This window comes from Octodon degus, unplaced genomic scaffold (assembly GCF_000260255.1).
Source record: "Octodon degus isolate 3935 unplaced genomic scaffold, OctDeg1.0 scaffold00049, whole genome shotgun sequence".
Taxonomy (NCBI): domain Eukaryota; kingdom Metazoa; phylum Chordata; class Mammalia; order Rodentia; family Octodontidae; genus Octodon; species Octodon degus.
Genome location: NW_004524625.1, coordinates 8,887,810 through 8,909,553, shown reverse-complemented (window position 1 = coordinate 8,909,553; position 21,744 = coordinate 8,887,810). Strand labels below are relative to the sequence as shown.

Genomic DNA, 21,744 nt, shown 5'->3' with positions numbered 1-21,744 from the left:
CTCCTGAATCAGCTGGGTGGGTCTTGTCTCTAGCCTCTTTGCAGGGAGTTCTGCTGAAGGGTTTTGTGCTGGGCCTGCGCTCTGGGTCTGTTCAGGATTCCGCGGCCTGGGTCATCTCACTCACTCGCCGGCCTGCGCTCTGGGTCTGTTCAGGATCCGGAGGACCCCAGGTCGTCTCATTCACTCTGGGGCCTGTGCTGTGGGTCTGTTCAGGATCCCGCGGCCTGGGTCATCTCACTCACTCGCCGGGCCTGCGCTCTGGGTCTGTTCAGGATCCCGCGGTCCCGGTCGTCTCACCCTCTGACCTCTTTTGAAGTCACTGAAGGAACTACAGCTTGAGTTGCTGGCTCACCATAAGAGGGTCACTGGGCAGGCAGGAGCTTCTTAGAGACCAGTTTTCTGCACTTGTAACTGGCTGCATCTCTGTGCATTTATCACACAGTTAAACTTCTAGTTGAAGTCACCTCAAACCTGCAAAGCAGCCTTTTATTTTAAACGTGTTAATGTTTGGTCCCCATTTTTTCTACGGCCCATCATCAACATTTGCTTTCATGCTTGGTGTATGAATATCTTTTGATCTTTTTCTAAAGCTTACTTGGACTCAGAAGTAAAATAAAACATAAATTGAGTTTTTTTCAGCTTTTAAGTCTGAGTGCTATGTAAATGGCCAAGATGGGCTTTGAACTTTTGCTCCTCTTGCCTTAACGTCCCAAGTGGCTGGGATCTCAGGTGTGCACCACAGTTCCTGGGAAAATAACACAATTTTCCATCATACAAATGTAACTGTTTATATTTCTTCAGCGTGTATTTGTGGACTGGCTGTACACTTAGATTTTGTTCTAGTACTTGGCTTATTATCAACTCTGAAGATAGGAGGAGTTACATGTCCCCTGTAGATGTGCAAAGCCATCCTCGACTTTTTCTTGTTGCTGCACCAAAGTACCTTACCCCCTGCAATCCAAAGGAGGAGGGTTGTATTTTGGCTCACATTTTCAGCTCATGGTGAGCTGGTTCCTAGGCCAAAAGCTCCCTGTGGAAGGTTCTGGTGTAGGAAACCGGCTCATATTACAGAGGCTGGGAGGAAGGAGAGCAAAGGCAGGGGGTAGGAAGAGACTAGCACCCTTAAGGCCTTTTCTTGGGGAGCTTCCTCCGCCAGGCTGGGTGTCCCCTCCTAGCAGCGCACGCATCCACTGAACTTCTGATGTCTGAACTCGCTGATCTGAACATTTTCCACAGTTGTGGGATGCTGGGGGAGGGGCGTCACTAATATCTTAATCTTTTATATTTTTTCTCTTATTTTTTAAAGAGAATACAGACTGGAGAGATAGCTCAGTGGACTAAGTGCCTGCTTAGGCAAGCACAGAGACCAGGGTTTAATTCCTGGCACCATATGCTGCCCTGGCCCTGCCCCCTAACTGGCAACTGAGTCTGGGCATGGTGGCACACACCTGTAATCCCAGCACTGGGAGGCTTGAAAACAGAAGGATCACGGTGAGTCTGGACTGTGTAGTGAGACCCTGCATAAAATACATTAAAAAAATACTAAATAGAGTACAAAATAGTATTAAAAATTATAAGCAATGAAGAATTTCTCTTCACAAAGTAGTATGAATTTCACATTTGTTGTAGTGTATAATGTTGTCTTCCAACCAGTTATTCATATTACCATATATAAGCATGCAAAATTAGAAGAAGAAAGAAAAAAACAAAAAGTATATACAAAATTAAGAAGAGAAAAAGTACAAACAATTGAAAAAAGAGAGGAGATAAATTAAGCATTGTCTGCTCCTTTCCATAGACCAGCAGAAATCCACAGTACAGTTGTCCAAACCATTTTGCTTATTTACATAGATAAATCTCTTTCACCCAGTCCGTCTTCTGTCCTCCACGACTCAGGAACTCCTTCCTTTTATATAAGTTCACTCCCTTTTCCCAGTATCTGTTGTACCCTTCAGATTCCATTTTTCTCCTTCAGGTTCTCACACTAAAGACACAATATGATGTTGGCACATGCGGGTCTGATTTATTTCACTTAAGAGTATGTTCTCTAATTGCATCTAATTACTGACAAAAGATTCAAATTTATCCTGTTTTATAGCTGAATAATACTCCAGTGTGTAAAAATACCACACCTCCTTAATGAAAGGGAGTAATTGGAAGGTGTCCCCAGGCCAAGAGGAATGGTGTTACTATTAAATCGTAGAACATTTGCCACAAAACGCATTTTTGCCAGCTAAGAATGATCGTGTTGGCTTGAGGAAGATACTGGCACCTCACAGACATTGAGGTATTTATCAGAGATGCTCAGTGATGGTCCAGAATCTGTCCTTAGCATCAGCCAAGAAAGAAAGTTACATAACCAAGTTTTGTGGTTTTACTTACTTACTTACTTTATTTATTTTTGAGACAGGGTCTTGCTGTGTAATTCAGCCTCGTTCAGCTTGGCCTTGAACTTGCAGCAATCTTCCTGCCTCGGCTTCCCAGATGGTGGCAGTACAGGCAGGTGCCACCGTTCAGCATTATGACGAGGAGGTGATGCCCCTCCAACACCTTCAGGTAAAGGGTCAGACAAGGCCTGCATACCCCGTGTCTAAATAGTTAAAAGCAATAAGTGGCGCTCTATCTGTGACTTGGCTTAGGTTCTAACCCAGGGCCTGGGTATTTTTTAAAACAGCTGTGATGTCCCCTCGGTGATCCCTGCCTCCTGCATGCTCAGTTCTGCTGGAGGAGACTATGTGGAGTGTGGGCTGGAGCTCAGGACCTCTGGACTGTGCCTGGATCAGCTTGAAGTCAGGAGGAAACTGACTTGGCTCACTCTCCAAGCCAGTGTAGGTGTGCATTTCTCCTCAACACACCTGTTTTCTACCCAGGAATTACAGGCAGTTCTAAGCACCACTCCTATTATGTCATCTGATCAAAAGGGAGGGACAAGAGCACTTCACAGGGCAGGCGGCCTACCTAGATACCTAACTGGGATGAGTGGGGAGCAGAGGCACAGGGTTTAATTTAAATAGAAGTAGCAACTTATTTTTTTAAGTTCCCTAGGCAAAAAGTGTGATTTACTCTTTCTTCTGTGTGTACTTGCAACCTTATCTCTTTTGGTCTTGGTTTGCAGTGGAGATGAGCGATTAGGCAGAATAAAGGCCTCCTAAAAGATATTCGTGCCCTGTGTTGCATAACCAGTGGAATTGAGGGTGCTGGCCCACTGATTTTCCTGAAAGGGATGTTGTTCTGGATTATTCAATGTGGCAAATGTCATTACCATGGTCGTTAAAAGCAGAAAAGGTGGCAAAAGAGGACAGAGGGATATGATGTGAGATGTGCGAAAGCCTCAGCCAGCTGTTATGACTTTTCAGGTGGGGCAGAGGCACCATGGACCAATGGATACAACCATAAGAAGTGTAGAAGTGAAGAAAATAAGTGTTTCCTGGATTTCCAGAAAGGAATATATCCTGCTGACACCTGGATTTTAGCCCTGTGATGCCTTTGTGAATCTTAACCTCTAGAAATTTATGATTAAAGGTGTATTAAAGTTTGTAGCCAGTTTTTATAGCAGCAACAAACAGCTAATGTATAAGGTCTCTCTTATACCTCCTCAAATCTATTGATGAAGTATAAAAGAGACCATGGAAAATATATAATAATAATGCGAGTGTATGTATTCAGATGAAACTATCTGACTTTACAAAAACATGTCTGTCAGTCAGATTTGGCTCATAGAAATAATAATCAACCCTGATTTGTAATTTAGGGAAAACTTCAATTTATTTGTGGGCAAAGATAAGATGTTTATGATAACAGAGTAATGGTTAGGGCAAATGTCAATGGAAATTTTGTAAGTAGATTGAAAAAGAAGGAAGAAGACCATTTATTATGTCACAGGTACCAGGTTAGGTGGTTCTTATGTTTTCCTATGTAGGCCTTGAAATAACACAGAAGGGTTTATATTGCTACCTCAGGTTTTACAGATGAGGAAATCAATTCCAAAAGGACCAAGACATTTTTTATGCACATACTAATAAGGTAGGCTTTTGAGCCCAAGTTTTCCTAATTCTAGGTGCCCACTGTTCCGCACTGGAGTGATGTCTTGTTCTGTTTTGCAATTTTGAGTCCCTATCACAATAGGCTGAATTTGAGAGACTCCATTTGTGTCATTTTTTTTGGACTGAAATTCAGTTATAGCATTTAGCTTTTGCTTTTTACTTATTTTGTTAACGTTTGTTCTACATATGTCTTTGTCCACTCCATAAGGGAAAACATGAAATAGTTTATGAAAAGGGCAGCCAGAGGTAATATCTACTGTCTAATTTTGCTTGGGTTTGGATGTCTCATGGAAGTTAATGTAGTTACTCAAAACAAATGACACAGTACATGAACCATTCCTCGGAGCAGGGAATTTGAGTACATATATAGCAAGGGACATTTCTCCATGTCTTGCTGCTCTGATATAAAGAATTATTGATGCATTGATCTTAAGGACATACCGTTATGCGTAGCAGTCCTTACACTTGAAATATTTTTCTTGGTTAAGTTTTGCAGAGTCAGTCTAACTCTATGACAGGAAATTAAAATTAGAGCAAAAACCCTATTAGGATATCCTGGAAATAATAATATTAAATATTTAGCAGGCTCAGAAGCTAACAAATTGAAGAACTAACTAAATATTGTACATTCAATCCCCCGTACAGCCAAAAAAATATTGTACACATCAACCCATAAAGAGATGGAGCTTCCAGGGTGTGTTTTACAAATATTTTAATAAAGCATTAAACAAAATTAAATAGACTTAAGTCTACTTTAATTCTAGTGGGTTTACCTTTATAAGTAATTCATTACTTTTCTCTAACTGATTTTAAGATTCTTTTCTTGTGCTGAACTTTTGGGATTTTGATTAGCATATATTGTGGAGAAATTCTTTACTGATTGTGGCTATTTGGAGTTCTGTACGTTAAATTCTCTTTCTATATTAGGAACATCTATCATTATTTCAGTAAGCATGTTTTTTGGAGGCAGAGTTTCACTTTTTAGTTTTTAGCTGGCTTTGAACTCACTATGTAGTCTATACTATCCTTGAACTCACAGCAATCCTCCTGCCTCAACCTTCCTAATGCTAGGATTATCGATGTGTACCACCACATCTGGCTCAGTAAGAAACTTTTATGTTATTTATTCTGTTTTGTGTTTTTTTCTACTAAATTTATTTCAATCTTAGACTAATCTTCTTTGCATCATCTAGGAATTGTTGGATCATTTTCTCCCATTCTCTGTTGTTTTTAAGGCATCTCATTAACTGGTCACTTAGCCCCGAGTTCTAGTTCTAATATTCCATCCTCACTTTCACTTCTGTTGCTCATAGTTTCATTTAGTTTCTTTTATTTTTTAAAGAGAATAAAAATTATAATTAAAGCAGAAAGAATTACAGAAGTGATACAGAATTTCACTTAAAAAAGTAATCTAAATTTCAGTGTGTGTCGTAATACATAGTGTTGTCTTCCAACAAATTCTTCATTTTTTACAAGTTTTTAAACAGCTTTATTGATATAATTTACATAAAATAAAGTTCATCCATGTGTAGTATGTAATTCAGTGATTTTTTTAATTTTGAAGAGAAAAGAACAAAAATAAATAATAAAACAGACACAAAGGTAAAACAATAGAAATGATACAGAATGTCAAAACAATGAATTCTGAAAGGATTAAGTCTGACTCCTTAAACAATGGGATTTTTAAAATATTGCTTTGGCTTTTCAGTATCCCCTACATCTTCATTTGAATTATTTTAATTCAATTCAATTTAAATTTATTTGTGGTTGTTTGAGGCAGGCTCTTGCTATATAGTTCAGGCTGGCCTGGATCTCATAGGGTATCCATCTGCCTCAGCCTCCCAAATGCTGAGATTACAGCCATGCCTGATTTCATTTGAATTTTAGGATCATTTTGTTGATTTATGTAAATACTAACTGGGATATTGATAGAAATTGCATTAAAATTGTAAGTTTGCTAGCTTTACAACACTAGGTCTTCTCAATACAAAATGTCTTTGCATTTATTAACCTTTACTTTTTAAAACAAAGTATTGATAGGATATATTGACTGATTTTTCAACGTTAAATCAACCTGGCATTGCTGAGGTAAATCCTAGTTTGCGGTGGAGTATACCCTTTTCATATAGCATATATTATGGTGGATTTGTATTTTCTTGAGCTTCATGGGTGTGCAGATCAGGGTCTCAGTGCCTGATCTATGTGTGCTCGGCTTGAACTCACTATGTAGCCCAAGTTGTCCTCCCATAGAGATCCTCCTGCCTCAGCCTCCTGAATTCTAGGATTATGAGCATGTGCCATCACACCTGGTCTTTCTCTCTCGTACTTGACTCTGTGTTTAATGATGTCTCACATTTTGCTAAGGCCCTGTTAGTTTTCTTTTGATGTTTTGCACCCCAGACTTTCCTTTCTATGTATGAAAGTGATGTGTTGTCTATCATCTATCTATCTATCTATCTATCTATCTATCTATCTATCTATCTATCTATACATATTCATCAAATCTTCCAATTCTGTACTTTTTAAAAAAAATATTTTTATGTATTTGGTACAGGGTCTCACAAGGCAACTCAGACTCATAGTGATCCTGGAATCAAGCATGAAAAGATCCTTTAAAGACTTCTCCAAATACAGCTTCTCTAACATCAATGGAACCCTGAACATCTCTGAATAGACCTCAGGTTTACTGTCCTTTCTTCTGGGCTTTCCTGTAGCACAAAGAAAGCAGCATAACTCAATAGAGAAGGATGATGGATTATATTTAAGCTGCTTTTATACTTTACTATTCCAGTTTCTTCTAGGATTTTGGGATCAATGTATATTTCTTTCTCAAAGGGTTTGGATGTCCACAGGCAACCAATCACGGTTGTCAAATACTGATTAAATTGTTGACAAGTCTTGCTACTGTAACTGAACACTGACTTTGCCTTTTGTACCAACTCATTCTTCTTTGCAGCCATCAAATTTTTCTGATACCTGGGCAGAATGTAACAAAGTCAGTTCAAGATACTGGTATCCAAGCTGAGGAGTGAAGAATAGAAGATCCCAGGAAGAAACAATACCACTGATGGAAGGTCATGATTTATAGATATGTCACATACCTTCTCACAGAAATCCAAAATAAAGTGCAAGAAAAAACTACTGTTGCTCTCCAAATGCATGACAGTCGTGGGCAGCCATCCTACGTAGTCAATCAGTGTACACACAGAGTTCATGGATCCACCCAAAGTTGTTGCTAGAAGACTTCTCATAGGTTTCTTGTGGATGTCCACAGAAAGCCATAACAGCCAATTCTCTAGAAGCTCTTTTAGATATTGAAGAACATTACACTTGAAATAAATGGATGATGTAAAGAAGAGTTGTGTCAGGTGGTCAAAAAGTAGTGGCTTCACCTCAGAGAAGCTACTAAAAGGAATCCAGCTCACAAGCTGAAGGATCCGTGACCGACCACAGATGCCATCCCAGAGAGGAATGCTCTTGTACAGGAAAGCTTCACAGAAACAAAACCCCTCTTGTAAGAAGCACTCCGCCCTGATGACTGTGCCCAAGTAGGTGGCAAATTCTTTTCCATGTTCATGATCATTCACCTTATACCAAATACATTCTTCTTATAATGTTTGACTCAACCAGTGGTACAGCTTCAGTAAGACTGACTCATCTCTGACACAGCTCATGTAGTGAAGTAACAGAGAGTTGTTCAGCACTGAGCCCACCTGAGAAGGCAGCTCTGAGCAGTGCATGTTCTGTAAGAGTAGAGGGAAGCTCTTAAGCTGCTGTACTGGAAGTGATCCATCGCAGCTGAAACAATCAGACTCATCTCCTTTTTTCCACATCCATTAGCATTGCTACCAGACTTTAGCCCTGGAATAACTAAGTGAGAATTCCATTTTCTTTTCAGAGGATGTAAGTTAACCAGACTTAATGTCAGTTTTAGAGGTTCAGAAAAAGGTCCATGTTTTCTGAGTCTCACAGCAAGCACAGTTGAGTACCAAAGATCCTTTGAATTCTTACAGTAGATCTTATTCCTTGTAGGTGAAGATACAGAAATCAAAGCAGGAGCAAAGCACATGTATACTGAGAACAAAGCCTGGAAATGAGGCTGCATTCCCATTTTGGCCTGAAGATCAAACAGTTTGACATTGTCTTTTTTTGGTGAGTAAATATAGCAAGCAGCAGACAGAGTGAAACTTTGGATATGGTTAACTATTGGCTTTTGTCTTTGTCCTAAAGCAGCTGGATTATAATGCATGAGAGACTGTATTACGGGGATAACAGAGTCTTTATTAATTTGCTGGCATCTGATACACATTCTCCAAATTGGGAGCACATTCAGCACATTTCTTTCTTCTCCTTTGGTTATACAGGTTCCCCAGTTGCCACGGTGACCATACTGGAATGTCGTTTCACCTGTGTGAGTGACTTTACAGCTCAGGCATTGAGACTTATGGCTATGTATGGGCATATGGTCTGACTCTACTTCCTTTAATTTGTCCTGCTTCTTCCATTTTCTTTTTCATGTATGTGAAGCTTTAACAAGGCCAGGGAAAGAGTGAAGGATGGGGGTAATTTAGGCAGGGCCAGAAAGGTGACCCATCCCAGGTGTCCCCTTTCTCTAAAACACTTCAGGCAGGTAGTCAAACAGTTGATTTCTGCCTCAGCCTTTCCTACTTCTAAGGTGAATTGGACACTATGTTAGAACATCTTTGGCTCAGGACACCATCTCCTACAGTCCTAGGATATAGCCACTTTCATTTACACAGGATGGGAGGTTGCAACATATTTGACCCACTACTTAGCTTTCCAGGAATGGATCAGGTGCTATCATTAATGAGCCAAAGGTGATCCAGGTAGTGGCATCCCAAGAAAACCAGTTAATAACATCTATCTTACTTTGGATATAGTGATACAAGTCCCATCAATTATAGTATCAATTACAAACTGAATATTGACAAACTCCAAGGACCAATAAAATACCACCCTGCAATATAGAAAAGAGATCTGTAAGTATGGTATGCATGCTACATGAAACCAAATATGGACTCTAGCATACTTACTAAATGAAGGAACTTTACTGCTACTAACAATAGAACAGTACTCAAGATCAATAGTGTAAAGTTAGCTAGCTATTTAGAGACTCATAAACTTACTAGCTATAGTAGTATAGGTAGAATGGTTGGGGAACTAGAAAATGAAGAAAAGCAACAATTAAAAAATTACTCAATGTGTTGTAAGAGGGTAAAAATTGGGACAGTCCTATCAAATAAACTAATAGTGCTAGAGAATAGTCATAGGAAAAATGAATAAGAGAGAACAAAAAAGATAAATAGCAACAAGCAGGAAATAAAAGAGATGACAAGGAAGGGAAAAAAGTTGAGAGGGTAAAAGAGAAACAGAAGAAACTAAAAGGAGAAAGGGCAGCAAAATCCTCAAATTCCAAGCCCCCAAAAACTTAATGAAAGAAAAATACAAATAATAGAAAAAAGAAAAGTCAGTGAAAAATTGAGCCAAAGAGAAAGTTTATGTGTTTTTGAATGAATGGCTTCTTTTCATGATCTGCAATCTTGTGATCTGGCCAGTCATGATTTCCTCCTTCTAGCATTAAGCACTGTGGGATTCTGCATCAGAGGTCTCTCTGTCTGCTCCCTGCAGATTGTGGTTCCTGTCCACGCTGAGGTGCATCCTTAGGCTCATTGGCCAGTGGGAAATGGGACAATGTGAGCAGCACCTGGTCTCTGGTGGACGCAGGCTGGGGGCAGGGGCTCAAGTGGTCTTCTGGACTCAATGTTGACCATCACAGGGCCTGATTGGTTGCTGCCTTCTCTCCCCAGGTGCCTTGTTCAGGGCAGAGTGGCCATTAATTCTTGCCATTGCCCTGTGCCACGGGGAAGCAAAGTGTAGAGCTGGAGTGGAGGTGGATTTTTGTGGCCCTTGTGCTGGGTGGGTGCTGCACCTTCAACCTCACTTCTTTCATTGTATCCATATAAGGAAGCATCAGAAATTGCGCCTTGGGCCAGGGAGGTGACTCAGTGGAATAAGTGCTTCCCTGGTAAGCGCAAGAGCCTGAGTTCAATCCCTGGTTCCACAAAAAAAATAACAAGAGCTTAAGTATGAGTTGCTTGATTCTGTTATTATCTTTCCAGTCAATTTCACTCATATGAGAAAAAAAAAAAAAAAAAAAAGAGCTCTTTTTTTGGCTTCTTCTTTCCTCATATGAGTGAAATTGACTGGAAAGATAATAACAGAATCAAGCAACTCATACTTAAGCTCTTGTTAAGTTCACTTACCAGGTAAGTTTTTAGGCAATTGCAACTTGTGTGAGCTTTTTCTTTTCCATTAGATGGATGTAATGGTACACTCTGGTCTGGCTTGTAGAGTTACCATAAAAAACAAATGCTTTAAAGGATGTGAAAATACTTTGTAGATCTGAAAACACTCTGTTGTTCTAGAAACTTGTGTGATCCTGTCTTAAGAACAGGTTGCAGAGTGTGCTGTGGCCTCAGGAACTAAGAGTGATGGACACTAGAAGATCAGAAATGATCCTACTGGATACATCTAGGAAATCATGGAGCAACTGGCTGATTCTGAAGAATGCTTTCCATACACAAAGTCCATTGGCCATTTCTGTATTAATTTGTGTGGAGGGCAAACCAAATGGTTAGGAGGACTAATCAAAGACTGTTGCAAGGACTTGGGCTTGAATATTGTTTCAGATTAGGTGGTGATGGGTCATCAACTAACCTTCAGAGTCATTTAACTTTGCTATATGAAATGAAGATAATAATATTTATGCCCCTAAGATACTGATATGATTAATTGACACAATGAATGCAAACTTCTTGGCATGAAGTTGTAGCTTTTTTGTCAGTTGGGTGTTTTATTGTCATCACCAAAGCTTTCACTTTGTTTTCTTGTGGAAGAACTGGTCTCTAGCTCCTCTGTGTCTCACAGTACATACATTTCTCTGCACACATCTCTCCTAGGATGCTCTTCAGGTGAGATATAGCTGCCTGTGACACCCTGACCATAATACCTGTGAAGACTTGGGGATCCATATGGCTAGTACCCATCACTTGTGTAAGGAATGTGCCCACTGTGCTATCTACCCCTTGACTTGTTTAATCATAGAATTTATACTACTTAAATTTACACTATTTATACTTCTATAATATGTATTTGTTTGTTTCTTTTTCTTTTTCAATGTATTTAGTATGGGGTCTATAGGGTCTACAGAGTCTCACTACAGGGTCTACAGGGTCTCACTACGTAGGTCAGACTCATAGTGATTCACCTATTTTTAGCTTCCCAAGTGCTGGGATTACAGGCACACACCACCATGCCTAGTCTCAATCGTAGTCTCAGGATGCCCCGGGGACAGGGCCAGCACGGCATGCTAGGGATTGAACCCAGGCTGCTGTGCTCTGTGTAAGCAGGTGTTTTAGTTTGTTGAGCTATCTGGCTGGCCCTATACTATTTATTTGTTCAATTATTATTTGTTACCTTCACTAACAGTGTAAACACCAAAATGACAGGGATATTTGTTTCATTTGCTCTATGTTGTGAAGAAAATCTAAACTAATGCTTGCATTATATTCCTTCATATTTGTAGAGTGAATGAATTTTTATTCATTATTGATTTCAGTGCTGTGAGGTAGGTATTTGTCACGATTAAGTGACTGGCCTACATTCTTGCAGCTAATAAGAGGTAGAATAGAGATTTTGTAACTAAAGTTTAGCGTGATTTGGCTATACCAGCTGCTTTATCAGCAACTATCATAAATAAAGTGTATAGTGTAAGACATCAAGAGGCATAATGTTAGGGAAGCCCTGAAGAGGGGTACAGTAATGTCCTATGTCTCTTTTTGAGGGAGTTTTCATGGAAGTAAAGGTACAGGCTGTTTGGATAGACACCTTGGTACAGGGGTTCCGGCTCAGCTTTTTACTAGCTGGGTCATCGTGGAGAAAGAAGTTCCCTAGCTTTCCTTCTCAAATTTTCTACGTTTAAGTAGTTATAATACTTTCCTTTTGAAGTGGTTAGCAGGTTTGTATGAGATAATATTTGCAAAAAACTCCCATGTAGGACAAGATTAATAAATGCCTTCTCCTCTCCTAATGGCACTTCTATCAGAATCTTTCAACTCAGTACTTAGTTACTTACCAGAATTTTCGTGCTTCAGTTTCTTCATGACAAGATTCTAAGCTCCTTCAAGACAGAGGGAACATCTTCAACTTCTGATGTATTCCAAACACCACGTAGCATTTGAGCCTCTATACATTTCTGGATGAGACATTAACATTTTCCTCCCAAGTTTTAGTACAATCTCAGCAGTGGAGATGAGTAAATACTGACTGAGTACCTGTAATAAATGGTAGGGCGGACCACCTGCCAGGTGGAAGGTCAATTAGGTTACTGGTGAATATCAGCTAGTGGAACAAAGTCAGTATGTTTAAATATCTAAACTTTTGAGACAAGATGTTGCTATCTTCCAGATATTTTCACTTAGTGTGTTGGTTTTCTTTTCTATTCTTTATGTTTGCATCCAAACAAATGTCATTACTAGAGTAGTAGTTGCTGGAAAATAAGATCTAGGAATTAATTTGAACTAATGTTAGATATTTAAACACTGAAGTGGATTTGTCAAGTACTTTAAGGAAGGGATTTCTAGATCATATTTATAGTAATATAAATTTCATAACTTATAAAAAATCTGGTTAGACAAGAGGCTCAGCAGCCTCTGGAAAAAGTCTTGAAAATGAATTCAAGCAAAGCGAAGTTTACATAAAATATCCCTTAATGTGTGAACGCCAATGAGACAGCAGTGAAATGGGAAATATACATTTGTTATGAACCACTGTGATTAGACAGGTGCTTTGATTTACAGTGGAGGTGAACTGCAATTTCATCTTCCACTCGGTAGCAGAAAGCAGGCTCTGCTTTATGGCATTGTGAGATCAGTGCTTGAGCTGAATCCCATCCAAGTGAACCAAGTGAGTGGTTGAAGGCTGAATTATTGGGTTCCTTTCTGGGAAGCACTCAGCTTATATGGAGTCTACTGCTCTTCAGTTCTGTTTCTTAACCGCTGGTTTATTTCTTCTCCTCTTTAGAGATTTGTTTGTGAGCATGTACAACGGGCATTGTAAATTTCCTCCCACTACCAAGTGAAGCTCACTTGTTCACAGGTAAAAGAGGATTAGTCTGCTCATCTCAAGCCTCCTTCCATGGCAGGTAAATCTGAGCTTTCTGAAGACAGGAGATAGCAAGTCTGGGAGCACTCTAGGTGCTGTTGCAAATTCCCATTCATGTGCCATCCCTTGTTGCATCAGTCAGTATTTGCTGTAGAATAAATCCCTCTTAAATTAGCTTAAATATGTATTAAACTCATGATTTTGAGGCTTGGCAATTTGTCCTAGGCTGGGCTGGATGGGGCTAAGCTTTGCTGATGTTGCCTGGACTCTATGCATATGTGGTCAGCAGGGCTGGGAGGCCCAAGATGTTTCAAGATGGCCTCTATCTTCCAAGATGGGACAGATCGTCTCAGCTCCACATAGTTCCTTATCATCAGGCAGCTCTAGATTTATAGATGGTGGCTGCAACAAGGATCCAAGAAAGGAGACGGAAATGTTCAAGCCTTTTCTGTCCAGGCTTGGAATTTCCAGAATGTAATGTTCATGATCTGAAACATCTAGCTCAGTTAGATGGAAGGTGTAGAAATACTTGTATATTCTTAATGTCATTGAGAAAAGCTGCAAATAATTGCAGTAAGTTTTGTAAAGTAGCATAGGTGGCTCTGGTGATTTTATTTGATATAAGGAATTGCTTCTATTAATTCGAAGTTCATGAGATCATTTCATGATTAAGTAAACAATCCTATACAGCAACTGGATTAAGGCTCTTATCCATGCCTGAATGCTTCCTGGGTCTAGCCTCAGGAACTGAGATGCCTTTGCAAATCCCTCAGTCTTTCTTTATGTCTCTCTCACACTATATACAGAATAAAATTGACCCTCAGAAATAGTCCCTATGAACCTAGGGACATAGATTAAGCTAGAATAATATTACTAGATTCTGAGGCACTATATTCTATATTACCTCTTCCATCTTCACAGCATTTCTGTCATCTGGCTAGGAAAGATGTTACTTTTCTCTTTTTCCTCATAAAAATGCTGCGGCTCAGAGTGTTAAGTGATGTTTGTGAGTCCCTACAGGCATATAAGTGGCAGGGCTGGGATCTCTACCCATGTTATGTGACTGTAAATTCATTTCTTGATTCACTGTGCATGCCATCTCAGGCTGGCTGGCTTGTTTTGGGCTAATGCTAGACTTGATTATCTCTTTCTACTGGGCATAAATAATCCAATATGTGTTTCTTGACCTAGAACTCTGGGCCATAGGTGGTGAGGGATGCCGGTGACCCCAGGGTCCTGAGCCAGCAGCTTAGCAAGCTGTAGGGAATCACAAGGGCTAGCTCAGCTCTTAGCATTATCTTCCTCCTGGGTTGACTTTAGCTACCAATCTTCAATCATGACACTTTCAGAGTAGATAGGATGAGAAAATTCTATAATTCTCCAACTCTAGTTCAAACTATACAAGCTATATGCAAATATGATTTTTCTTTTCTTTCTTCACTTAAGTAGTTTTCTGGTTTAAAACTGAATTTAACCTATATGTATGGAGTATATCACTTACATTACTGCCTTGTGTTAGGCAGTAAGTACTTAGTAGAAAGGTAACAAAATGACTAAAATAAATCTTTGTCCCAAATTTCTTCTCATCAAGAATGGGTGGCATAAACTTAGGGCTACACTATAACACAGATCATGTTACAATGGAAGTAGAGGGTGGACCATGCTCTGTACTCATAGTTAACCTTAACAGGAGAGGTGTGATGCCAGGAAGAAGCTCAAAAGAGAAAGTGAAAAAGACATGGATTGAAAATTAGAAAACTTACTTTTTTCTTAGTAAGACTAAATGAGTCTTAATTTTGGAAAAATCCAATATCTTAGCTTTCTTATTTTTACATTAAGAACTGCCAAATTTCTATCTTCAGGTTAGACCCCTTTGCTTTCTGCTCAATAATGGTTTATATAATGTTTTCTTAGGTTCCTCTCAAACTCAAAGTCAAAGTCAATATGTCCAAAATTTCTTTTCCTATCTATACTTCTCATGCAGTGTTCCTCACCTTAGTTGGTGGCAGTGCCATACTTTGAGAAGCTCATGCCAAATGCCTTGATCTCAGTTTTGTTTTGCCTTTTTTCTTTTGTGGTGCGGGGGATTGAACTCAGGACCTTGAGCTTGTCAGGCAAGTGCTTATTCTACTGAGCTGTCTCCCCAGCCTTATTTTGCCTCTTTTTTCTGCAAATTTCAAACACTGTTGCTTCTACATTGACCATAAATAGTAAGTTCAGTCAGCCCTTACCAGCTTTGCTCCCTACTGGCCACCTCGTCCCTGGGTCACTGTACTGTCTTCTTCCTAGGAGCCTCTCAGCCTCTATACTTGTGTCTTCCTCCCTTAGGGTACGCTCAGTGCAGTAGCCAGATCTGTTGGCTTATATCTACTCTCAGGGCAAATGTTCTTTTCATCTAGAGTAAGAACTGGAGATCTTTGCCATGACCAATGGCATCCTCTGTGACATGGCCTCACGCTACCTTTCCACCTTCATTTCTCACAGTGGCCTCTTGCTGCATTCAGACATGCTGGTCTCCTTTTTCTTTTTCAAGGCCACAAAGCTGGCCACTGGTGGATGGCCCTGACCAGACTATTTTGTCTTTGTAATGAGCCGCTTGGCATCTGCACAGATACGCTCGCTACCTCTCTCAGCTCTCCTTCACAGTGAGGACTCCTTTGACAACCCTTCTTTATACTAAGGCCTGTCTCCCTCTGTAAACAAGACGCCGCTTTTCTTTCTCATTCTAGCCTATTTTTTCCATTACAGTTATTATGTTTTGCCATTGCCATCTAATTTGGTTTTGAAAATCTAAGGCCCTTTCTCTGTGTGTGTTCTGTACATGCAAAGCATCTGAAATAGTCTGTGGTACAAAACAGGTGGTCTGAGATCATGTACTGAAAATAAATGAATTCTGACCAAATTTTTGTTCATTTACCATCCTGTCTAAATTCACTTCTCTGATTCTACATTTAATGCACACCATGTTTCAATTGGCAACTCAATTTATTTTTGTAGACCAGTTTAGTGTAGAGTAAGATGATTGTTTATAAGCAATGTAAGTATAATCTATAAAGCTAAAACAGGCAATTTAAAGAAAATAACAGTTACACATCTATTGATAGATTTTTTTCCCCCAGAATTTTGCAATGAGTGAAATGAAATGTCTCAGGAAACAATCAACTATGGTGCACACTAAGAGCATGAATTATCACTCAGCGTTATTTGAATAGGCTCTGCAACCGCATAGTTTTGAGAAGGAAGCCTCTGCCTTTTGCTATTCAAATCATTCTTTGCAAAGTCTTAGCCTGGCCTGCCATGTCCACTTACTTTAATGAAACATGAAGCTGCTTAAAATGAAATTTCTCATCTCCACATTCTGTTCCTCTGATTAATTTAGTGTTGGCATTTAAGCATGATTACATTCCCTTGGGAATCAGTGATGTTTTAGGCAATTTCGTCTGTTTAATTTACATTTTGTTAAAAGACTTAGGAGCCAACTGCTTTTTAAATCAAGATCCCCAAATGTCTGTGCATCCTGATTATAGCTGATCTTTCTATTTTCATTATGCTTTCATGAACTGAACTTATTAAAATATGAAAATAAAGAAAAGCAAATCCACCATGGCAAATAAAATGCACCAGTGCTCTGCACTTTCCTCATCGCAATGCTTTTCCATCACACTTGCATGCTTCTTAAATTAAATGTCAAGTTTTGCACAACTTCCTCCACAGATGTGAGCATGAGGTAAGAAGCTTTGCTTGCCTCGCTCTAGACTGTATTTGACTTAGTGATTATTACTGATAAAACTATTGTATGATCAGAACAACTATTGCATAATATAAAACTATATTACATAGTATTGGATTCTAGCGCTGAACAGGTGGAAGTGGGTTTTAACCAATCTCCCACTGTTGATTCCCCCATCATCATCGATAATGAAGACCACGAATGGCTAAATTGTCATTGTTAAGAGATCTATTGCAAAGATTTTCTATCTTCTGTACTTGGTGGTATAAACCTCACAAGATAGAGTAGCCAAATTACTGTGTTTCTAGTGTTGAAGGAATTTTTTTTTGTTGAAGGAATTTTAGACATTACTGTTAGTTTTTTTTTCTGTTAGTTTTATTATTTTTCATTCCTTCAAGGAGAAGGTGTTTGTCACCAAAATCTAGAGAACAAAGAAGAGTTGTGCAGCAGCAGGGCTCTGATCACTGTGCCACTCTGTCCTCTGCATTAATTTAATAAATGCAATAGGCTTTTTAATTAATTTTATTGAGAAATGCATAGCAATGAGACAGTTTCAAAACCAATTAGTAGGACAGTTTCAATAATTAATACATTGCATATTGTCTTCATAATGGTTATTCATAGTACAAGATGCAGACATGATAACCTGTCCAAACAATATTAGTACAAATCTTTCTTCTCATTGAATTAAGAGAAAGTAGCTGTATATCTATCTTAACTATTTTGTATATACAAATACAAAATGGTCCTTCATTTGTATCCCCCTTTTTCGTTGAGTTTTGTCAAAGATGGGTATTCTATTGCCATTTAAATATTGTAGGTGCGTGAATTCAGCAAAATAATCCAATATAGTCCAATAGTTCATAATAGTAGTGGGTTATCCATAGGACTGGCAATGTCAGGATTTGTTGACTTGAGTCTTTTACAGCTCAGCATATTAATATGGTTTTACTTTTTATACTTTGTTTTTATACTTTTCTGCTGGATAGTTAAGATCAAGAACAAGAAGACCTATATTACAAGAAATGTAACTTTAAAAAATATTTTTATGGAGAAACAAATAGCAATGAGAGTTTCACAATCGATTACTATTATATTTTAAATAATTAATACATTGCATATTGTTGTCTTAGTGGTTATTCATTGTACAAGATGAAGACCTGATATCCTGTAAGAAATGTAACTTTTGTATCTGACAAGGTCAGTCAAATCCCCTCAGGATTTTGCCTGAAACCCTGTACCTCAGATTGTAGATATTTTGTCAGTGTCAGCCATGTGGATGAGTCATGGCCCCTGCTTGACAATTTGCTCTCTGTGAAAGCCTGAGAGTGCTTTGAATTGTCCCAATGCTACAGGTACAGTTTCTGCCTTTTTAGAAGCTTTGTTTAAAATATTCTCAGTAGATAAACTCACTTTTTTGTTCAAGTCCAAACTTAAGATTACCTCAGCAGGGGCCAGGGGAGCCTAGTGGTTCACTTGGACTGGGCTTAGCTGAAAGGAGCTGAACACAGTAACCAGACCCAAGCCAGGTCCTGCCGGCCAAGTCTAAGTCCAGTAGATTTAGACTCAGTGAGCTGAGGTGTACTGCTAGGCCCAGCCAAGGCCAGACCGAGGCCCAGAACTATAAGAGCATTCTTGTGGCACAGAGGTGGAAGCAGGTAACGGGATGAACTAGTGCCTGGAAGATTCCAGGTGCATAAAGGGGAGTTTTCTGGAAAGAACTTGGGATCATTAACTTAAATACAAGTTCCCAATTTAAGATCTTTTCTGTTATACAGCTATAATGTTTGCTTCTATGGCCTGAAGTACAAACTTATGAATTACAAATGTTCATCAAATTCTAAATTTTACTAGTTGTTGTTATTATTGCTAACTGTACTAGTGTAAGTAGGAAACCATATCTTCCTTAACCACATGTTTTCTCTTGGGTATTAATATCAGGAGACTCTTGGGTAATAACCTCACCAAAGCCTTACCCTGAAGGATAGAGGACAGTGCCAAGCAGAAGCCAATATCTTACTCTTAATCAATAGAGAAGGTAAAATCTTGGGACACACACACCACAAGAATCTTGGACAAAAGGAGAGATACCTAAAAAACAGACTCTTTATAGAGAGAATCTGGCTACAGTGGTACAGCTACCTACTATCAAACTTTCACAAATAATGTACCACAGAAATCAAAATAAAGTGTTCTCTCTGAAATAGAAAGTGAAGAAAAGAACGAGCAAAATACATTTTCAGGCCCCGAGTCCACCCAGAACAAACACAGGAGACATAAGCATAGATGAAATTGGAAGCCACACACCTTAAATTGCTGAAATAATAGCAATGGAAGTAAGGAAACAACTGCAGAAGAGTATAGAGGAAATCATATCAGAAATAATCTCACAGGTTAAAAAAAAGAAATAACTACAATGAAAGAATTACTAAGTGTTTCTAAAGAAGACACTGATAAAAACATAAAGGAGAATAGAAAAATGATGGAAACTTTGAATGAGCAATATAGGAAAAATAAAATAATTTGTGAAGCAGATTCAAAGAGATATAAAAGAAATTACAAACTCCATTAAAAGTTGGCAAAACTGTTTGACTGATAGAGAAGACAGACTTTCAGATCTTGAAGACACTGTTGCAGCTAGTGAAAAGTAAGGAAAGATCTCTTAAAAACAACTGGGATCCAGGAAATAATAATTCAACAGCTGCTAGACAAATCAAAGTTGAACAGCATAAAGGCTAATTGTCATCCATGAGAAAGGAGGCAACACAAATGGCATAAAAAGAATATGGGTAGAAGTAATAGTAGAAAACTTCCCAAGTATGAGGAAACAATTTGACACTCAGGTAACTGAGGCATATAGAACTCCAAATAATATCAAGCAACTAAAACTACACCCAGTGGATATCCCTGTGCCACCACTGCCAGCAAAGTGCCCAAAGGTCATCAATCCTGTGACGCAGATAAGCACATACCAATTAGGCAGGAGAAGAGTGGCATTAAAGCAGATTTCCAGCAACAAGTGCTTTGGGGGATTGCAGAAAGCTTTTGAACATGAGTGTGGAGCTAAAATGTAAAATGAAATTTGATGTCTACTTACCACCCAAGGCAGAAACTGGAAATTGCCCTGGCCTGTATTGGCTCTCTGGTTTAGCTTGCACAGAGCAAAATTTTATATCAAAATCTGGTTATCAGCAAGCTGCCTCAGAATATGGCCTTGTTGTCATTGCTCTAGATACCAGCTCTTGTGAATGCAATGTTAAAGCAAAAAATGACAGCTGGGCCTTTGGCACTGCAGCAGGGTTTTATGTGAACGTTGCTGAAGATTCTTGGAAAACTAATTACAGAATGTACTCTTATGTAACAGAGGAGCTTCCCTAACTTACAAATCCCAGTTTTTCCAGTGGACCCCAAATGGCATCTATGTTTTGCTACTCCATGAGAGGCCATGGAACTCTGATTTGTGCTTTGAAAAACCCTGGAAAATACAAATGTGTGTCAACATTTGCTCCAATTTGCAACCCAGTGCTCTGTCCTCAGGGTAAAAAAGCCTTTACTGGATGTTTGGGGACAGATAAAAGTAAATGGAAGACTTATAATGCAATAATGCAATTCATCTTGTAAAGTTTTACCCAGGTTCTCAGCTGGACATACTGATTGACCAAGGAAAAGATGGCCAGTTCCTTGCAGATGGATAGATCCCCCCAGATAACGTCATCTCTACTTGTACAGACAAGAAAATACCTACCATTTTTAGATTACAAAAGGGTTATGATCACAGTTACCTTTCATCATTATGGTTATGATCGTTGCCATCTTTATTGCTGATTACATCAGACATCATGCAAAATATCTGAATGCATGAAAAACTTCAGATGAAACACCTTCTTTAAGATTATAAAAGTTAAAAGAATTGCTTAGAAAAAGCATTGTTAAATACAGGATTTCATAATTCTAAAAGCTTCCTTCTGCAGTTGAATCACCTTCTGAAAGAATACATAAAATCTGCTTCTGATTTTAAGTTACTTTACAAGTGTTTTAATAATTGAAACTTTTAATAATTCTCTTTTGTTGTCATTTGGAAATATTTGGTATATTAATCTCAGGACACTGAATATGAGTATAATCCTGTTCATATCATAGAATACTAACTCTAGAACAGAGCATTTAAAGGTTATTTAGCACAGATTCTCTCTTTTCCAGCCTTTCAGCATCTGAAGTCACGGACTTGATTTCTAGGAGGCAGTTAATTAGTGATTGCCAGCCGTAGAGCAAGGAAGTAGGCCAAGAAAAGTGAAGAGAATCCTGCCATTATATCTTGTAGCTAAGACTAGAAAACAAGTTTCTCAACTTCAGTCAAGTGATTTCTTTCTTATCTTTTGAACTCACTAAATCTATGAGCATTGTTTTTTGTGATGTCTCCTGAATTAACTACAGTAACTTCCTGACTTTTATGAACCAGTTCCATTCCCAGAGAATATTCATAAATTGGATCTCTTTGTGAGTACAAAAAAGTGAGTCTTATACACCTTTGACACAAATATACAATGTAAAGCATAAAAAAACTAGCACAAAAATACTGTAAATTATTTTTACTTTCATGGTTACCTTAAAATGGTAGGTAGACATGTGAGCTAAATACTGGGAATGTTCCTAATGGGAGGTGGGTTCACCTGTGAAAATTCACAACTCGGATATTAATAGATCAGGGACTTAATATAATAAGATTCAGTCTAAAATGGCTAAAGGAAGTGTATGTGTTTCATATATTATTGGAAATATTTGTCTTAA

The 21,744-nt window shown here is 38.7% G+C and overlaps 2 pseudogenes; one reads left to right on the top strand and one right to left on the bottom strand.

The window, feature by feature from the left end:
* Positions 1-6,688: 6,688 nt before the first annotated feature.
* Positions 6,689-15,241, bottom strand: LOC101573852 (annotated as a pseudogene).
* A 1,632-nt stretch (positions 15,242-16,873) lies between these two features.
* LOC101573450 lies at positions 16,874-20,818 on the top strand (annotated as a pseudogene).
* The last annotated feature ends 926 nt before the right edge of the window (positions 20,819-21,744 follow it).